Source organism: Pristiophorus japonicus, chromosome 4, assembly GCF_044704955.1.
Source record: "Pristiophorus japonicus isolate sPriJap1 chromosome 4, sPriJap1.hap1, whole genome shotgun sequence".
Classification (NCBI taxonomy): Eukaryota; Metazoa; Chordata; class Chondrichthyes; family Pristiophoridae; genus Pristiophorus; species Pristiophorus japonicus.
Genome location: NC_091980.1, coordinates 41,700,162 through 41,720,991, shown reverse-complemented (window position 1 = coordinate 41,720,991; position 20,830 = coordinate 41,700,162). Strand labels below are relative to the sequence as shown.

At 45.6% G+C, this 20,830-nt stretch overlaps 1 protein-coding gene across 2 annotated transcripts in view; it reads right to left on the bottom strand.

Annotated features, from left to right (window-relative positions):
- The window catches only part of shroom1 (shroom family member 1), a 195,482-nt gene that overhangs the window by 132,724 nt on the left and 41,928 nt on the right, over positions 1-20,830 (bottom strand). For both annotated transcript variants that reach the window (XM_070877199.1, XM_070877200.1), the window contains one exon: positions 5,929-6,006. The gene's annotated coding sequence lies outside the window, so the exon portion shown is untranslated. The remainder of the gene's footprint in view (positions 1-5,928; positions 6,007-20,830) is intronic.

Here is a 20,830-nt window from a genome sequence, read left to right as displayed (position 1 = left end):
GGCTTAATCTCTTCCTGCATCTCCGCTGGGACCCTGGACCAGCTCCCATGGAGGACACAGTTTTTTTTACCAGGGACAGTAAAGGATCCTGGCTGGTCCAGGTCCTGATCTGGCAGGCTGCAACGGGTGACTTTTCGTTTTCGAATGCATCCATTACCATGAGCAAGTCTGTAGGCTGTGCCATTTCCACTCAGCTAGTGGGCATGGTAGCCAACTGAGAGCAGTTCCCTGTGCTCAGTCTGTGCGGATTACATAGTTATACGCCGACAGAGTGAGGGCCCATCTTTGGATGCCGGCAGAGGCATTGGTGTTAATCCCTTTGCTCTCTGAGAATAACGATATGAATGGCTTATGGTCAGTTTTAAGCTCAAATTTGAGACCAAATAAATACTGGTGCATTTTTTTCACCCCGTAAATGCACGCCAGAGCTTCTTTTTCAATCATGCTGTAGACCCTTTCGGCCTTGGACAGACTCCTGGACGCATAAGCGACCAGTTGCAAAATCCTCGATTCGTTAGCTTGTTCTAACACACACCCGACCCCATATGACGACGCATCGCAAGCTAGCACTAATCGTTTACATGGGTTATACAAAACAAGCAGTTTGTTTGAACATAACAGATTTCTGGCTTTCTCAAAAGCAGCCTCTTGTGAATTCCCCATATCCAGTCGTCTCCCTTGCGCAGTAGCAAGGTGCTTAACCCGGGTAGGAAATTACCGAAATAGTTGAGGAGTCCCAGGAACGACCGCAGCTCCGTCACGTTCTGTGGTCTCGGCGCATTCTTGATGGCCTCCGTCTTGGCGTCGTTGGATCTGATGCCGTCTGCTGTGATTCTTCTTCCCAAGAACTCGACCTCTGGCGCCAGGAAAACACACTTCGAGCATTTCAACCTGAGTCCCACATGATCTAGCCGACTTAGAACCTCTTCCAGATTCTTCAAGTGTTCGAGGGTGTCCCGACCTGTGACCAGTATGTCATCCTGGAAAACCACGGTGTGAGGCTTTAGCAGGCTCTCCATGTTCCGTTGGAAAATTGCCGCGGCTGACCGAATCCTAAACGGGCATCTGTTATAGATGAACAGACCCTTGTGTGTGTTGATGCAGGTGAGGCCTTTCGAAGATTCCTCCAGCTTCTGTGTCATGTAGGCCGAGGTCAGATCCAATGTGGTGATTGTCTTTCCACCAGCCAGGGTCGTAAATAGGTCGTCTGCCTTGGGTAGTAAGTACTGGTCCTGTAGCGAAAAACGGTTAATCGTTACTTTATAGTCCCCACAAATTCTGACCGTGCTGTCACCTTTGAGTACCGGGACAATCGAACTGATCCACTCATTGAATTCCACCGGCATGATGATGCCTTCTCGCTGCAGCCTGACCAGCTCAATTTCCACTTTCTCTTGCATCATATCCGATACAGCCCATGCCTTGTGGTGGATGGGTCATGTACCAGGAACCAAATGGATCTGCACTTTCACCCCCGAGAAACTTCCAATGCCTGGCTCGAACAACGATGGAAATCTGCTCAGAACCTGGGCACATGAGACGTCGTCGTCGGACAAAAGCGCTCGGATGTCATCCCAGTTCCAGCGGATTTTTACCAGCCAGCTTCTGCCAAACAGTGTGGGGCCATCCCCTGGCACGATCCATAGCGGGAGTTCATGTACTGCTCCATCATAGGAGACTTTGACTGCTGCACTGCCAATTACAGAGATCAGTTCTTTGATGTAAGTTCTTAGCTTGGTGTGAATGGGGCTGAGCTTAGGCCTGTGTGCCTTGTTGCACCACAGCCTGTTGAAGGCCTTTTTGCTCATTATGGACTGACTTGCACCCGTGTCCAGTTCCATGGATACTGGAATTCCATTCAGTTCAACTTTTAATATTATTGGTGGACATTTCGTGGTGAAGGTGTGTACCCCGTACACTTCTGCCTCCTCGATTCGAGTCTCAAGTTCAGCTGATCCACCGTGGGTTGATCTTCCTCTGCAACGTGGTGGTTTGCAGGGTTTGCAGCTCACCTGCACATTCGCTGGAGGTGTCCTATTGTTCTGCAGCCGTTGCACGCATAGTGCTTGAAGCGGCATTGATGGGCCCGATGATCACCTCCACAATGCCAACAAGATGTTAGCTGCCTCGCATTAACGATTGATGGCGGACTCTGGGTCATCTGAGGTCGTGCAGCAGTCAGCGTGTATGTTCTGCCATGTATATTCCTGCTCGAAAATGATGTTACTTTGTGCACAGTACTGGCCAAAACCTCTTTATGCTGCGCAATTTGTTTGGTGTTATCGCTGATGGACATAAATGCCCGGGCTATCGTTATGACTTTGCTCAGATTCGGTGTTTCAACAGTCAATAGTTTGCGAAGGATTACCTCATGGTCAATGACAAGCATAAAAAAAGTCTCTCAGCATTTTTTTCAAGAAATCCATCAAATTCGCAATGTCCTGCAAGGCGCCTTAGTTCAGCGACGTAGCTCGCCACTCCCTGGCCTTCTGACCGTTGACATGTGTGGAACTGATACCTTGCCATCAAAACGTTTTCCTTAGGTTTTAGGTGCTCCCGGGCCAGCATACACAATTCTTCATAGGATTTGGTTGTTGGTTTTACCGGAGCTAGAAGATTCTTCATGAGGCCATAGGTTGTTGCCTCACAGATGGTAAGGAGGATCGCCCTTCATTTGGCAGCGTTCTCGTCCCCTTCCAGCTCATTGGCCACAAAGTATTGGCCGAGTCTCTCCACGAAGGCCTTCCAATCATCCCCTTCTGGGAACTTCTCCAGGATACCAACTGTTCTTTGCATTTTCGCTCGGTTGTTCATCATCTCGTCACCAATTGTTACGCTCATAATAAAGGGTGAAACTGAGTACTGTAAGCAATGAGTAAGTGTGACTTTAGCTCCTTTAATTAGACTCCAGAGTGCAGGTACCTCGTGGGTGGCCTGCTTATATACAGTGCTCCCAAGGGATGCTGGGATCCCTTGGGACTCCAACAGGTAGGCCCTCTGGTGGGTGTGATGCAGGTTGCCAAGGGTTAAATACATAACATCCTGCAAATGTTTTTCCTTCAGGTACTTATCAAATTTCTCATTGGAAACGATGATTGAATCTGCCTCCACCACCCTTTCAGGCAATGCATTCCAGATCCTAACCACTCACTCCATAAAAATGTTTTTCCTCAAGTCGCCTTTGGTTCTTCTGCCAACCACCTTAAATCTGGTTCTCGACCCTTCCGCCAATGGGAACATTTTCTTTCTATTTATTCTGTCTAGACCCCTTATAATTTTTAACACCTCTATCAAATCTCCTCTCAACCCTGTGTGCTCTAAGGAGAACAACCCTAGATTCTCCAGTCTAACCATGTAACTGAAGTCCCCCATCCCTGGAACCGTTGTTCTGCACCTTCTCTAAGGCCTTCACATCCTTCCAAAAGTGTGGTACCCAGAATTGGACACAATACTCCAATTGAGGCCGAACCAGTGTCTTATAAAGGTTCATCATAACTTCTATCGCAAAATTCAGCTCTTCGTCGTTTTTTTCAGGCGGATCGGAAATCGGTCATAAAAGGCCGGAAGTTTGGTGATAAGAGCTGATAAGGGGTGAAAGTGGAAGCGGGATGGAGTCACCGCCACTGTCAATCAGCAGCGGAGCGGTGATGACATCAGTACAGTGTGTCACCACGTCTCTCCCCTCATTCAAAGGCGAGAGAAGTAGCGATTGTTTAGGTTTGGCCATTTAGGCCACGAGGGAGGTTTTCAGCCGTGCCAGAGACCTGGCATCCAAGAGGGGCTGCCAGGTTGCCTGTTGGCGGCCCGGCCGAACCCGGGGACATAATTGTCCGGCTGATCGGGAAGTCGGCCGCCAAAAAAATAACATGGCGGCCGCGGCAGTGTGCCCTCCCCTTGAAGGGCCACCACGATGTCATGGCTCACAGAGTGAAAGGAAGGTGCAGCAACAGAAAAAGCTGTCGGGGGCACTGCACATTGCATTTATGATTTTTGCAGCTAAATTTCACGGGGGTTGCGGGAGATCGGTGATGCGTTCTTTGATGAAGCACTTAGGACAGTCGGCAGCGGCAGGGACCACCAGAAAAGCCTTTGAGCTGAATTGCACTGGTGGTGGCCATTGGACCGGAAGTTGGCGGCCGCTCAACTCCGCCCCTTTCTGGCGGTAAGCGGCCTTTTTGGGGAGCTGAATTTCGGCCCCTATGCCTCCATTTATAAAGCCCAGGATCCCTAATGCTTTTTTTAACCACTTTCTTAACTTGCCTTGCCACCTTCAACGATTTTTGTACGTATATCCCCATGTCTCTCTGTTCATGCTCTCCCTTTAGAATTGTAACCTTCAGTTTATATTGGGCTGTAAATTGCAGCTTCTCCGGGTACGTACAATGTGCGCATGCACCCAAAGGGGCCTCGCAAATGCCGATTCTCAGCGCGCAATATGCATGCGTTGAGAACTAGCATTTGCGATCTGTCAAAATGTCTTTTGACAGATCGCATGCATCCCTGGGAAAAGGACATTCGCGCGCAGGCGTATAGTCTACTTTTTCCTGTGTAAGAGTTTTAAAACATAGAAAAATTTAATTTGATCACTAATTTTTATATTAGAAAACCTGTCCATTAAGGTAAGTTTATTTAACCGTATTAAAACCTCTTTTTTCTAAAACATCTAATTAAATTCAATTTCAATTTATTTTAAATATGTGAAGGGTTTTTAAAATTGATTGTGTTGTGTTTTTTTGTTTTTGGGGGTATTCTCATCGATAGTAATGGGAGCTCGTACAAACGGAGTTCCCATTATTATCAATGAGAATACTCCATGTTCATTGGTGGTCCAGGCCCACATGATCCCAGGTTGTGCTTACGTTCCTGGGATGTGTGAGCTCCTGCAATGGGCTGCGCATCTAGGCCTCAGGCCGTAAGTATACGTTCCTCTGGGACCGCCATGTACTTTCAGAAAAAAAAATTTGGTTGGAGGCATCCGCCCGCAGGAAGCCTCTAACCGCAAATTTCGGGCCAAGGCCTCTCATCGTCCTTCCGACCAAAATGTATCACTTCGCACTTTTCTGTGTTAAATTTCAGCTGCCATGTGTCAGCACATTCCACCAGTCTGTCTTTGTCCTCTTGACTGTTTACTGCGTCATCTGCAAATTTTGAAATTTTCCATGTCCACCCAAGTCTAAGTCATTAACATATATATCAAGAAAAGCAGTGGTCCTAGTACCAATCCCTGGGGAATACCACTGTGTACCTTCCTCCAGTCTGAAAAACAACCGTTCACCACTACTCTCTCTCTTTTCTGTTCTTTAGCCAATTTGTTATCCATGCTGCCACTGTCCCTTTTTATTCCATGGGCTTCAATTTTTCACATTAAATTCTCTGAATTCATATTTAAATAGTCAGTGGGTCAAAGCTTTACAAACTGGCTGTTTTTGTACAGTTTTGAAAAATTCTTATTGAAGCATACAGTTTCATGGGGAACTAGTTATGTATTTTACAGGATTTACCCATATCGGTTTATGCAGCTTTTAAACCTCATTAAGCTCCTGTCAAGAAATATGACACAGATCTTGAAGGTGTTTTCATGTTTCTCACTGGATTTAAAAGAATGCCAGAAATCAGAAATACCTCGGGGCAGGGTTTTTTATTTATCTTTGCTGAGCTGAAAGTGAAATTGTTACGCCAAAGCTAGATAAAAATGCAACAAAAAAATTGGCAAAGTGATTTGCCTTACTGTAAGTGGATATTTACAGGACCACACAGACTAGTGATTTCAAAACTGAAATGTAAGTTTCAAATGTAATCTGAAAAAGAAGCCCTATCATTTTTTGTACTTGTAAAGTTAACATCCCTTTAAAGGAATTGAATAGTATCACTATCGCCACCCCAGTATGTTCAAATAGAAGTTGATGGATTAGGCAGAGCAGTACATACCTGAAGTATCAGGTGAGTCTACTGCCCATTCATCAAGGAATCTACTTGCTGTGTTCTCTAAGAAGGTTCATTCTGTAGCTAGAATAGAAATAAATAGTCTTGTTTAGGTGTATAATTACCTTATGAAACACTGTAAAAAATGAAAGGCATGGCAGGTACAATAGGCTCTTGAATGGGAATAGTTTCCAAGCGTTGGGCATTGTATATTTCCTTCTTGTAAAATATATAAATATATATTTTAAAGATACTTCCGTGAAGAGACAAATTCAGTGATAGGGAACATACACCTGCACTTCTGAAAATGTACAGTGACCCAGAGCCTTTGTCTCATCCGTTTCACTTGCTGCTTTGAGTCACTTTCAGAATAGTAACTATGCCTCTCACTGTGCCTAATCAGGTTTAAGATGGGGAGGTTTACAGATTTATGTAACAAATCCCCTCCACCTTCATCGATTCAAGAAAGCAACAGTAAAAAGGTAAGCATTTGCAATACTACACACATGGAGCTTCCAGAAACCGGCTTTCACCAGCTAAACTGAGCTACGTCACTTTTCATAGAGAAAAACAAGGTCACTTAATGCAAATTGCATCTCCCTGACATAGCTGCAACAAAATAAGGTGGTTGGGTTATTTTAGTCTGGAATTGTATTAACTCTTTGTTGAGAGAATGTAAGAATATTCACTTTCTGTAAGTTGGGATTGAAGCCCTTGGTATATTTTGAAAATTGTAAAAGAAAATTCACTTTACAAAAGGACCAGAGTCTTTATTTATACTACAATCTTTACAGTCAGCTTTGACAAGTTTTTCTTTTTTGTTAGTCTCATATCCTACCCTCTAAAATACACTTAAGCAACCCACAACAGCCTCCAGGCCCAGACAGGGCATTGTCAAAGCTGCCTCAGATTTGCTGCTAGAAGCTGTAGTGGTGTAGTTATGTCATGCTCCATCACTTTGCGCAACTCAACACTATACTCGACAAACCAGTCTTGATGTCTTCAGAAACCCCAATGTGAACAACTGCAGAGGCCGGGAATGTAAGCAATCCCTCATTATCAGCCCCTTGCCCCTTTAGCCTTTGAATTTTCTGTTCTTTGCCATCGTTTTTACACACAGACACAGAGGCTCTATGCTGCCACCACTCTGCTGGCATCAACAACAGAACCAGTGTTTCCTTGGGCAATGGTCCAGATGGTGAGAAATGCTGATATTTATGCCCTACCCAAACTGACATAGGTGCAGCTTACAATCTGATATTCGAACACAGGCTTGGCATCCAACAGGATATGCAAAGGTTTGCACTTGGTGCATTGAAAGTGAATACATTTAGATAGCTTATTAATAATAGTAACCATTGATAAAGAGGAAAACTGTAAATCTACAATAAAAACCAAACATGTTGGAAATGCACAGTAGGTCTGACAGGCAGATTAACATTCAAATGAAACGTCTCAACATGAAACTGTAATAATAGAAGCTAGTAATGTGTGAATTTGTCAGTGAAGTAATTCTAGAGTAAATCCTAATTACAAGGGAGAAATGCTAAACACAAACACTTTCAGTTCTGTAGATATTTTGTTGAAAGCAACCGCTTTGGAAATGACTCTTAAAGGTAAACTTAGTGATCCTGTTCAGTCAGTGGGGACCCATGCTCAAAAATAATGTTGGTTGTGTAAAGGTCTACAACACTGTAACATTGATTCTCCAACCTATGTTCCCTTTAAATGTGACTCACAGTTGGAAGCATAGGATTACTAAATTTCCCCTTTAATCTTTAAGGAGAAGATAACTCTTCAAGTGAAAACTTGGTTATAAACTACTTCCTCTGTGAAGTACTGAAGGAGCTTATATGTTTATAATTCTCATGTGTCCATTTCATTTTATGAAAAAGTAAAGCGATAATTTTCCTTCAAATCTGCCGTCATCACCCCTCCCCTCAAAAAAACAACTCTTGACCCCGTCCGTCCTTGCACATTACCACCCCATCTCCATTTCTCCCCCAAAGTTCTAGAATGTGTTGTCGCCTCCCAAATCCGTGCCCCTCCTTTCAGGAACTCCTTGTTTGAATCCCTCCAATCGAGTTTCCGCCCCTGCCACAGTATTAAAACAACTCTTATCAAAGTCACAAATGACATCCTATTTGACTATGACAGAGATAAACTATCCCTCCTTGTCCTTATTGACCTGTATGCAGCCTTTGACATGTTTGACCACAGAATCATTCTCCAAATCCTCTCCACTATCGTCTAGCTGGGTGGGACTGCACTCACCTTGTTCCATTCTTAACCTTCTAATTGTATCCAGAGAATCACCTGCAATGCTTATCTTCCTGCTCCTGTGCCATTACCTCTAGTGTTGCCAAAGAATTTGTCCTTGACACCCTCCTTTTTGCTCATCTGTATGCTGCCCCTTGGCGACATCACCTGAAAACATAGCGTCAGTTTCCACATGTATACTGATGACACCCAACTCTACTTCACCACCACCCCTCTCAACCCATCCACCATTTCTAAATTGTCAGTTACTTGTCTGCCATCCAATACTGAATCAGCAGAAATTTCCTCCAACTAAATATTCGGAAGACCAAAGCCACTGTCTTTGGTCCCCACCATAAACTATGTTCTCTAGTCATCAACTCCATCCCTCTCCCTGAATCAGATTGTTCGCAAATTTGGTGTCATACAAACATAGAAACATAGAAAATAGGTGCAGGAGTAGGCCATCCGGCCCTTCGAGCCTGCACCACCATTCAATAAGATCATGGCTGATCAGTCACCTCAGTACCCCTTTCCTGCTTTCTCTCCATACCCCTTGATCCCTTTAGCCGTAAGGGCCATATCTAACTCCCTCTTGAATATATCCAATAAACTGGCATCAACAACTCTCTGCGGCAGGGAATTCCACAGGTTAACAACTCTCTGAGTGAAGAAGTTTCTCCGCATCTCAGTCCTAAATGGCTTACCCCTTATCCTAAGACTGTGTCTCCTGGTTCTGGACTTCCCCAACATCGGGAACATTCTTCCTGCATCTAACCTGCCCAGTCCCGTCAGAATTTTATATGTTTCTATGAGATCCCCTCTCATCCTTCTAAACTCCAGTGAATACAGGCCCAGTCGATCCAGTCTCTCCTCATATGTCAGTCCTGCCATCCTGGGAATCAGTCTGGTGAACCTTCGCTGCACTCCCTCAATAGCAAAAATGTCCTTCTTCAGATTAGGAGACCAGAACTGAACACAATATTCCAGGTGAGGCCTCACTAAGGCCCTGTACAAATGCAGTAAGACCTCCCTGCTGTTATACACAAATCCCCTAGCTATGAAGGCCAACATACCACTTGCCTTCTTCACCACCTGCTGTATCTGCATGCCAACTTTCAATGACTGATGTACCATGACACCCAGGTCTCATTGCACCTCCCCTTTTCCTAATCTGCCGCCATTCAGATAATATTCTGCCTTTGTATTTTTGCCCCCAGAGTGGATAACCTCACATTTATCCACATTATACTGCATCTGCCATGCATTTGCCCACTCACCTAACTGGTCCAAGTGACCCTGCAGCCTCTTAGTATCCTCCTCATAGCTCACACTGCCACTCAGCTTAGTGTCATCTGCAAACTTGGAGATATTACTCTCAATTCCTTCATCTAAATTATTAATGTATATTGTAAAGAGCTGGGGTCCCAGCACTGAGCCCTGTGGCACCCCACTAGTCACTGCCTACCATTCTGAAAAGGACCCGTTTATCCCGACTCTCTGCTTCCTGTCTGCCAACCAGTTCTCTATCCACGCCAGTACATTACCCCCAATACCATGTAGTTTAATTTTGCACACCAATCTATTGTGTAGGACCTTGTCAAAAGCCTTCTGAAAGTCCAAATACACCACCATCCACTGGTTCTCCCTTGTTCGCACTACCAGTTACATCCTCAAAAATTCTAGAAGATTTGTCAAGCATAAATCCATGCTGACTTGGACCAATCCTGTCACTGCTTTCCAAATGCGCTGCTGTTTCATCTTTAATAATTAATTCCAGCATTTTCCCCACTATTGATGTTAGTCTAACCGATCTATAATTACTCCTTTTCTCTCACCTTCCTTTCTTAAAAAGTATTGTTACATTAGCTACCCTCCAGTCCATAAGAACTGATCCAGAGTCGAGAGACTGTTAAAAAAGATCACCAATGCATCCACTATTTCTAGGGCCACTTCCTTAAGTACTCTGGGATTCAGACTATCAGGCCCCGGGGATTATCGGCCTTCAATCCCATCAATTTCTCAAACATAATTTCCCGCCTAATAAGGATTTCCTTCAGTTCCTCGCACAACAAGATTGCTAATTAGTCCTTTCTCATTACACATCACGCAGTCTAGGATGGCCAGCCCTCTAATTGGTTCCTTGACACATTGGTCTAGAAAACCATCCCTAATACACTCCAGGAAATCCTCCTCCACCGCATTGCTACCATTTTGGTTAGCCCAATCAATATGTAGATTAAAGTTGCCCATGATAACTGCTGTACCTTTATTGCACGCATCACTAATTTCTTGTTTAATGCTATCCCCAACCTCACTACTATTGTTTGGTGGTCTGTACACAACTCCCACTAGCGTTTTCTGCACTTTGGTATTCCGTAGCACCACCCATGTTTAACCCCGAAATGAGCTTCCAACTAGATATTAAGACCATCATTAAGAGAGCCTATTTCACCTCCAGAACATCATCCGACTCTGCCCCCATCTCAGCTGATCTGCTGCTGAAACTTGCATCCATGCCTTTTAACATAAGAACATAAGAAATAGGAGCAGGAGAAGGCCATACGGCCCCTCGAGCCTGCTCTCCCATTTAATACGATCATGGCTGATCCGATCATGGACTCAGGTCCACTTCACTGCATAACCCCTTATTCCCTTATTGTTTAAGAAACTGTGTTGCCTCTAGACTTGACTATTCCAATGTACTCTGGCCAACCTCCCACATTCTACCCTCCACAAACTACAAGTTGTTGTTGTTGTTGTTGTGATCAATAACATCAATAACAAGCTATCCTAACATTATTGTGAGTTGGTCTGCCTCCAGACTGATTGGAAACCACCTTTTATTTCTTCAGTTAAAATTATTTTGTAAGCTCCATTAATTTAAAATTATGCTTGCAATTATTTGTTTTACATTTCCCTGGCCATTTTTGTAGATTGAGGCCTAGAAATTCATTTGCCCCCGAATTAGAGTTGCCTGCTGATTAGTATAACTGCGGCATTCAGCCCAGCACTGAGTGGCTGAACGTTCAGCTCGGGACCCAGGTTAATGCAAGGCTAGTACCAATTAAAGCTAGCCTGCACTTCTTAAAGGCAATCTGCACCTCTTAAAGGGAGATGCATTCTGCCTGCAGCAGCTCATTCAACTGGCTGGGGAAGAGAGTGAGAAGAGGAAAAAAATAATTATGTCCCAACAGGGGAGAGAGATTGTGTCCAATGTAGCACTGAAGGCCTTGGTGCTAGAGATCATCTCAAGGAGAGAGGTCCTATTTCTACAGAGGGCCAGGAGGCCCTCCAGGCAAATGGCTAATATTCAATAGGAGCAGATAGCCGCTGTGGTAAATTCCAGCAGTACAGAGGACCTGGACGCTATGCAGGAAGAAATTTAATGACTTCACACGAGCGGTTAATGTCAGTAAATTCATCTTCAAATGACATATCCCACCATCTGCACCACTAGCCTCACACACTGCTCAATGCATCATACCCCCATTACTCACCTACCAACATTCTCTACCAAACATGACTCATACCTCACATTCATAGCTTCACCCCTCACCTTCATTCACTTACCACTGCTCCGAGCCTCACACCCACAACTCACAGCTTGCACACACTGTCAGCTATTCAAACATGATAGGCACATCACCCAAACGCATTGTACCACACTCACTGAGGATAGGTTAGAGGCGGGACCTGCACATGGTGAGACACCAGGCATAAGTGAGCTGCAGCCAAGGCAGGGAGAAAGGGTAACACAGGTGCCAGCTCCTCGGAGGGTGAGGTCGCGCATGGGTTCTGCTGTAGAAGACTCAGATAAGGACTTCGATGGAGTGATCTACAGAAGAATGCTGATGGGTATGCACAATGAAATGCTTGATGCATTGGCAGGCTTCCCAGAAAGCCTGAGTGCAATGTCAAAGAGCATGGAGAAATCCAACACCAACTTGCACAGGGCTTTGCGCAGAGCTTGGAGCCCATGATTTCCAGCATGGAAGGGGTGGGCAGATCCAGTAGCGCACTTGTGGACCAAACCATGATGTAGCTTCTGACAGTCGATGTCTCAGCGTCCCTTGTAGTACAAGCAGAAGCCACCTAATGTCTCAGTGCTACTGTGGAAGCTCATACTTCTGATATGCAAGCTCAGACTGCTGCCATCGTGGCTGTGTTTAGCAGCATGGAAAGGGGCTTGCAGGGTCTCACAGCAGTCCAGCAATCTCTCCTCCAACAGATTACTAGAAATGCTGAGACACCGCCTCAAAGGAGTGGAAGTGGCTCCATGGAGCACGAACCTGCTGCCATCTATCAGGATTACAGCATTCGTACTCCCACCACTGCCACTCCGCCAGTGCCCTTGCTGCTGTCGGTCAGTCAGCCAGCCTAGACTGCTGCCACCCATGCTGACGTGGTGCAGTCCACAGCCGGGCCTTCTAGGACTACTCAAGGTCAACCTGCAAGGCCATCTGCAGTCATCCCGCTGAAAGTCAGCAACCTTCCACCAGCCATGCTGCAGCCACTGAAGTAGCACTTTGTAGGAGCACTAGGCCAAGCAAAGGCACACTGAAGACAGGCACAAGGGTTTAACCTCTTAGGCCTCAAAGTCCACAAGCTTCACTTAACTTTTTCAGTTATAGCTTTCAGAGAACCTTTGCTACATATGACTAATACATTAAGCAAGCGTGGACCTAGACAGAATTCACAGAGCACAACAGAGAATTATACAAACCTGTTTGCAGAGCTGAAAAAAACAATTCTCATGTTCCCAGACAAACAGGTTTAATTAGATAAGTGTAAACAGGATCTTCTCTTCTTTGGCAGTCCCTCGGAGTCAAGGATGACTTGCTTCCACTAATATATGAGTTCACAGGTGACTAATGAGACCAATGCGGGATCTACAGTCTCTCTCACAGGTGAGGCAGGTTGAAGGGATGGGTGGGTGGGGTGCTTGGGTTGTCGTGCGCTCCTTCCGCTGTTTGCGCTTGGCTTCTGCTTGCTCCCGGCAAAGAGACTCGAGGTGTTCGGAACCTTCCCAGATGCTTCACCTCCACTTTGAGCGGTCTTGGGCCAGGGATTCCCAGGTGTCGGTGGGGATGTTACACTTTTTCAAGGAGGCTTTGCGGGTGTCCTTGAAGCATTTCCTTTGTCCACCTGGGTCTCGCTTGCCATGTCGGAGATCTGCGTAGAGCGCTTATTTTGGAAGTCTAGAATCGGGCATGCAGATGATGTGGCCCGTCCATCGGAGCTGATTGAGCGTGGTCAGTGCTTCGATGCTGGGGATGTTGGCCTGAGCAAGAACACTGACGTTGGTACGCCTATCCTGCCAATGGATTTGCAGGATGTTGCGGATGTAGCACTGGTGGTACTTCTGTACATAATCCATGTCTCTGCAGCATATAGAAGGGCGGCTATCACTACTGCTCTGTAGACCATGAGCTTGGTGCCAGATTTAAGATCCTGGTCTTCAAACACTCTCTTCCTCGGGCAACTGAAGGCGGTGTTGGACTCTGTCATCGTTGTCTGCCCTTGTTGACAGTAGGCTCCCAAGGTATGGAAAGTGGTCCACATTGTCCAAGTCACAAAAGAATACCAGTTCTTTTGGTCACAGGATGTCACAGATAATTAAATCAATGAAACAAACCACCTTGATTTGTTCAAGGCCACAGTTTGATCTTTAAGTGAAACAACCAATTCACACTTTGCGACAGAGGTGAGAAGGTTTACTTGATCAGGGATGATTTGTGGCCTTGAAGGGTCCTTAAAAGGAAGGGAAGGGAATTAAAAATAGTAAATGCCTTAAAAATACTGTTAGTGCGATATGATATGGAACATAATCCAACAAGTAACATTGTCAAGACATAATCCACAAGCCTGGAGAAACTTTTCCAGGAGACTAGTTTATTTTTATCAGGAATTTAGCCACTGGGAATTATTATGGATGATGCTATTGTATGGACACTTAGAGCAGCTATATCAAATTTCTCTTTTCACTATTTTAATAGGAGTTAACGGTAAATTAAAGCTGTGTTTCAGGCTCAGTGTGTTCTGAGTCAGACTCAGTGTGATGCCATGCAATCACTGACTGCTGCCATCCTCTCTGTTTTCCTACAGTCTGACGGAGAAGTGATGGTGCCGATGCAGGCCAGCAATATGTGCTCACACATCGTGCTCCGGATGCTGACGCACCACCCCATGTGAGTGGCAGTGGGCCCCTGGAAATGGAAGGGGCTGTCCTTCCTCAAGATGACTGCATTCCAGCTCCCACCACTGCCACTCTGCCTTTGCACCTGCCGCAGTCTACACCCGAGCCATCCCAGACTGCTGACGCCGATGCTGAGGTGGTGGAGTCCGCAGTTGGGCCTTCCAGGCCCATAGCTGGTCCAGGGGTCCTACTATACTGTCTGCCCCACACACACAGCAGCCCTCAAGCAGCCTTGCTGTAGGCACTGAGGCCACATTGAGGAGGAGCTCTAGGCGTGGGAGGGGGTTACAGGTGAGGGGTGGGAAATGTCAGTCTGACTGAGGTCTTTGCCCACCATGGACAGATGTACTCATCATGTAAATAATGGATGTAAATATGTTGTTGCATTGTTTGACGCAACCTATTGGTTGGAGTGTGTGTGCCTAAGATGCCACATGGATGCTGCTGTTGGATGACTCACAGAACTTCACTTTGTCCATACATTATTTCAGTTCATTGTGGTTGATGGGTTTCTACGGGACGTTGTGTTGTTTTGTTACTTGCTGGGGAGGGCTTTGGTTGTGGATTTGCAGCCACCACATTGGTGTCGTGAATCAACTGTTACTTTCACCGTTGTGCATTGGCGAATTGAGTATGATTGTGGACTGTAAGGTCGATGTGGCATTATGGGGGCACATAGCGCCATTAGTATTAGTTACATCCCTCATCTTCCTCCATTCAAGAGACCCAATGCATTATGAGCCACTGATGTGTAGCTCTTGCACCGGCAGCACTGCTCCTCCTGATGTGACGGGCCATTCGGGGCCTCGCCAGGCTCCTGTTCCTCGTTCGCCTCCTCCTGAAGTGAGGCTGAAGGTCTGCCTGTCGGAGATGGCATATCTCTCTCAGCACTTCCTGTCCAAAGCGCATCTTTCTCACACACTGCTCCTCAGAGAGGTGGAGACATGAAGGTTGCTTCCTGTAAACTCATGGGGGGTGAAGGCTTCTGTCCAGATGTCCGTGGCCTCGCTTCATTCGTGGTCCTGCATGACCAACGGCCCTTCTATCTTCACGCCGCCTAACCACAGCATGGAGTAAGTGATGCTGGTGAACTAGTAATGCACCCATTAAATTATTTCACTCAAGATGTAAGGAACCTGTAATGGCAGATCAGTGCTTGGATATAAAGTCAGAAGTTTGGGTAGTGTCCTGAGTGAAAGCGTGCTGCTCAATGTGCCCTCCGATTTATGATCCTCCTCCCTCCCTTCCAGTATGCTGCAAATAGTGCCAATCGACCTTGGGACCGCCTGGTTTTTCGGGCGTAATTTTGCGATCGGGGCGCTAGCGGGACATTGCACGACGAATGATATCATGATCAAAATGAAACTACAGAGCAAGACGCTAGCATTTTGCACCGCCGCAAAACCGGCACCAAATTTCCCAGCGGGGCACTAGAAGCTGGCCACCCGGGTGGTAAGCATTTCCAGACGCATTACCGCCCCTTCGGGGCGCTAACAGAGGCATAATTCAACCGAAAATCCAGCCCATAGAATTTTAAATTGCAGAAGGAAGCCATTCAGCCCAGTACCAGCTCTCTATCGATTAGTCCAACTTCACTGTCCTTCTCCTATACTATTTTAAAGATCTCTTTTCAAATATCTACTTACCCATTCAAAGCTGTTATGGATTCTGCTTCCACCACTGTTTCTGGTATGGCATACCATGTCGAACAACCCTCTGTGTAAAATAATTTCTTCCAGTGGGCCCGATAATAACATTGAGACTGGATCTGAGCAGGTAACAGGTGACAAATGCATCATGGGACACATGAGAATGTCCAATTTCAACCGGGATGGTTCATTATCAGTTTACTTCTGGGTTTCGTGTCTCCACTGCATGTGAGCTGGCGTGATGCAGACCCGCATGGGATTACATAAGATATACAGCACAGAAACAGGCCATTCGGCTCAACCAGTCCATGCTGGTGTTTATGCTCCACTCAAGCCTCCTCCCGTCTTTCCTCATCTCACTCTGTCAGCCTAACCCTCTATTCTCTTCTCCCTCAAATGCTTGTCTAGCCTCCCCTTAAATGCATCTATATTATTTGCCTCAATTACTCCCTGTGGTAGCGAGTCCCACATTCTCAACACTCTCTGGGTAAAGAAGTTTCTTCTGAATTCCCTATTTGATTTCTTGGTGATTATCTTATATTGATGGCCTCTAGTTTTGCTCTTCCCCACAAGTGGAAACACTCTCTTTGTATCTACTCTATCAAAACCTTTCATAATGTTAAAAAACCTCTATTATGTCACCCCTCAGCCTTTTTTCAAGCGAATAGCCTGTTCATCGTTTCCTGCTAGGTATACCCTCAAATTTCTGGTATCATCTTTGTAAATCTTCTCTACACTCTCTTCAGAGCCTCTATATCCTTTTTAAAATATGGCGACCAGAAAATGCGATTTTATCTCAACCATTTAAAGTGACACTTCACTAATGCAGTGGTGGAAGAGGTCTGGAGTTCAGTGGAATGTGTTCTATAAAGTATAAGTTGAGAGATGGAATCAAGGAGGATAAAGACCCAGATTCAATGATGCTGGATGCAGTGAGGGCAATTGGAAAAAATCATGCTGCCACAACGACGAAAGAGTGGTTGGAGGTGGCCCAAGAGGTGAGCAGCAGGAGTGTGATCAAGAGAACTTGGATTTAGTGCAAGAAGCATTTTAATCATTTTACCAGTTCTTGAAAGGTGAGCAAAGTTGCAGATACCCCTACATCCTGTAGCGCAACACTGCACCCTGCCACTCTGTCTTGTCAAGCCTATTCCATTCGCATCACTCCTCGCGCAGCAGCCATCGTTCCCCTTCTATATACTTCCTCACCTCTTTCCTATATCCACCACTGCTACCCATTCCAATCCTTATGTAATGTGATACCACCTCAGTCAGCTCCCCCGATTTCTGCCCAATAGTCACCCTCATCGAATGCAATGCATCTGTCAAACGCGCACATATCTTACAGGCACACATAAGTCTGTCATGCCCCCTTGCTGGAGAAAAGAGAGCAAAAACAAGGGAGAGGGTGAGGGAGAAATCGAACACTGGTGGTAAACCCCCATAAATGATGGCGCTCACAAATGCTGAACAGGAGGCTTTGGGCATAAGCGGCATATCAGCATTCCTGACCGTCAGAGACAGAGAGATTGCTGCAGTGTGGCAGAATAATTCTCACCAACCCACATCTCCTACAAGACTAAGTCATCTTGACTTGAATTCGGCACCGAGTGAAATATGATCACCTTGATCATGCATATTTGCAACATTTTTACATTCCCATGACTAAATCATATCACAAAAGCGAAATACTGCAGATGCTGGAAATCTGAAATAAAAACAGAAAATACCAGAAATACTCTAGACGGTCAGGCAGAATCTGTGGAGAGGGAAAGAAAGTTAATGCTTCAGATCACTGACCTTTCATCAGTACTGGAAAAAAGTTAGAGATGTAACAGGTTTTAAGCAAGTACAGAGGCAGGGAAAGGGGAAGCGGAGGAAAGAACAAAAGGGAAGAGAGAGTGGAAGGTGGGAGTGATTAAATGATGAAAGCGATTATGGTACAAGGTGAAAGGGGATAATAATGGAACAAGTAAAGAAATAAAAGATGGGTCCCATCTTTTCTCTCGTCCAAGGCCATCACGCGAAAAACAGCAGCCCCTGCTCAAAGATGACGGGAGTTCCTCCGGGGAACTGATTCCTTCTGAGGGTGCACCATCACAGCACCAGGCACCAGTGCAGATATGAGCACTTTGGTGGGTCCTGTTAGACAGTTAAGTGGGTTCACACCTGGTGAATCACAGTTCACAAGGGAGCACGAGCAGAGAGTGGTGGTAGGGATAGCTGTGGAGAGTCTGTGTCAGGGGACACACTCTTCTCCAAGCCCTGGGCAGAAATGTTGAACTCCGGGGGCCATCGATGAAAAGGAGAATGATAGAGGATCGGTAGCAAATTTGCGAGATACTGGCAGATGTGCCAGGCACACTTTCCATAATAGCACAGAGGATGGAGGAGCCCAGCATTTGTGGATTAATGGTGCAGGCCATTGCGAGGATGCCTTCCATAGGTGAGCTGGCCTCCTCTGTGGAACTTCAATCACGGTACTCTAATCAGTCCTTGCAGGCCCTGACCAATTCATCCTGGGGTGGAAGAAAGTCATCCTCGATACGAGGGACCACCTATGATGATGTGCAAACTGTGAATGCCAACATTTCTGTTGGATGATAGATATCTTATCTGTGGCCTTACAAGGCATCATGGATCTGTACCAAGTTGCTTCCCCGCAGAGAGGCAGGAGTGATGTACCACTGGCCCAGGAGAAGGATGATGGCGAAGAAGATACGGAAGTGGGAACTCTACTCAAAGTGCTCCCACGTCTCAATCGTTGCTTCCACCCCCACCCTCCCCCCAGCCAGTTCCTGACATGCTGCCTCCTGTCTCAATGTCAGAGGCTGCCTCTGAACAGGTTATGCTGAAGCAGTTTTTGATGAGGCCCTCAGGTGCTCCAACATCCAGAGGTCGTCAGCTGTGAGCAACTCAGAAGTCAGAACAGGAATCAGAACAGCCCGCCTCATCTCTGCTGAAGCCACAGGGGTCGCACCATATAGAAGCGGCAGGGAATGGAAGAGAAAAGCTTTGTAGTTCATCGAGGGTATGCAAATGGGTGTTTATGAAAATGTTATGTTAGTAAGTTTCATTTATTTATTTATTTACATAACATTTATTAATTTGCATCACTTTCCCGTGTTCATCAGAAATCGGGCACAACACAAACCAATTTCTAATTCTACGGCCCTCCATCTCCTTTCATAAAGTTGGCTTCAATGGTTCAAAACCACATTTGTCCTGGCATAAGGCTGGCCACGTAAAATAAAGTCCCAAGACTCCTATCCATGACCCTTGTTGACTTGTTTGGTCACTGCTTTGAGGTGCTGGGCTCTGAATGTGGTGTATCCAGCATACATCATCATCATCATCAGGGATCTGATCAACTCTCTCATTTGTGAAGTAAGCACAAATCTTGCGAGTTTACCTATATGAAGTGTCACAGAAACAGTATATACACTTTCAGATAGGCCATATGAGGTTGCTTAGAACTATCCTATCACAACTACATTAGGACTCTTCATGGACTTCAAAATGAAACATTCAGTTATAAATACACAAGTTATTCAAGGGCACTTCATTGGCATGACTTTGAATAATTCACATTAACATTTTACAGCCCGCAGGGTTCAAACTTTCAACTTGCAAATGATGGAGCTCATTATCCCCTGTTAGCTGATTGAAAGACAATTGTGCTTTCATTTCACTACAGCATGCGAGTCCATTTTTATAAAGACTGCTGAAATTATACTCAAGTTTTAGTAAATAAATAAATAAAATCCTTCTCAAAAACTGTACCAAGAAGTGCGAGGTGAGGTAAGGGAGCACTTTTGTGCAGATTTAAATGAAGAGCAATTATTGGGTCCGAAATTGATCAAAGGCAAGTTCTGCTCATTTACTGCCGAAAAGACCACTAAGATCCTGACGGTTCTTTGGTCAGAGGTGTGGTAAAAAAATAGGAAAAAAAACGCCCGGCGGGAAAAATGGGCGTTACACGTGGATTCTCGGTGATCCTGGTCAAATTAAGTCCGAGGCTAGAGTCAGCCTAGGGAGGGACGAAACACAAAAAATATTTTTTCAAAAAATAAAACATCAAAAAACATTCAGAGGACCCTTTTCCACTGAAACGCTGCAAAAGAATTAGAAAAAAATTGTTCACTTACCTTTTTTTACAGGGTTTCATACTAACCATCCATCAAAAGGTTGGTCCGATTGGACGTTGTTTTTTTCAAGATGTACGGAGCACCGCTCCAACCAAACTCGGGCGGGAGCAGTTTTCCCAGCATTGCACACCGGCGGTGCACTCCCCAGCGGTATTTCGAAACTGCCGGCGTAAGGCCCTGGTGAAACTCCCAAAGAATGGAAGACCAATCAAAACAAGGAAATACCGCCGAAAAACCCGACGGTACCCGGCTGTAGGGTCATCAATTTTGGACCCCTATTTTTGTTTTCCTTTTAGGTCATTGTTGCTCCCCCAGTCCAGACTGCATCCCAAGTCACATATCTCTCTCCAGTCAAAACAATGGGCCGTATTTGCGACCCCTCCAGGCGCGTACGAAGTGCGCACGTGCCCGTAGGGGCTGCGCAAGTTCCGGGTTTAGGTATGCGTTACGCATGCGCTAAAAGCCGGAACTTGCAATCTGCCAAGAATTCTCTTGACAGATCAGGCGCATCCCCGGGAGAAGGCATCCACGGACAAAGAGCTATTTACCCAACTTCTGCCCAGCGAATGCCTGTGAAATTCTTATGCCTGGTAAAATTCCTGCTTTTACCAGCGTAAGAGTTTGATAACATTTTATTTTATGTTTTTTTTAAT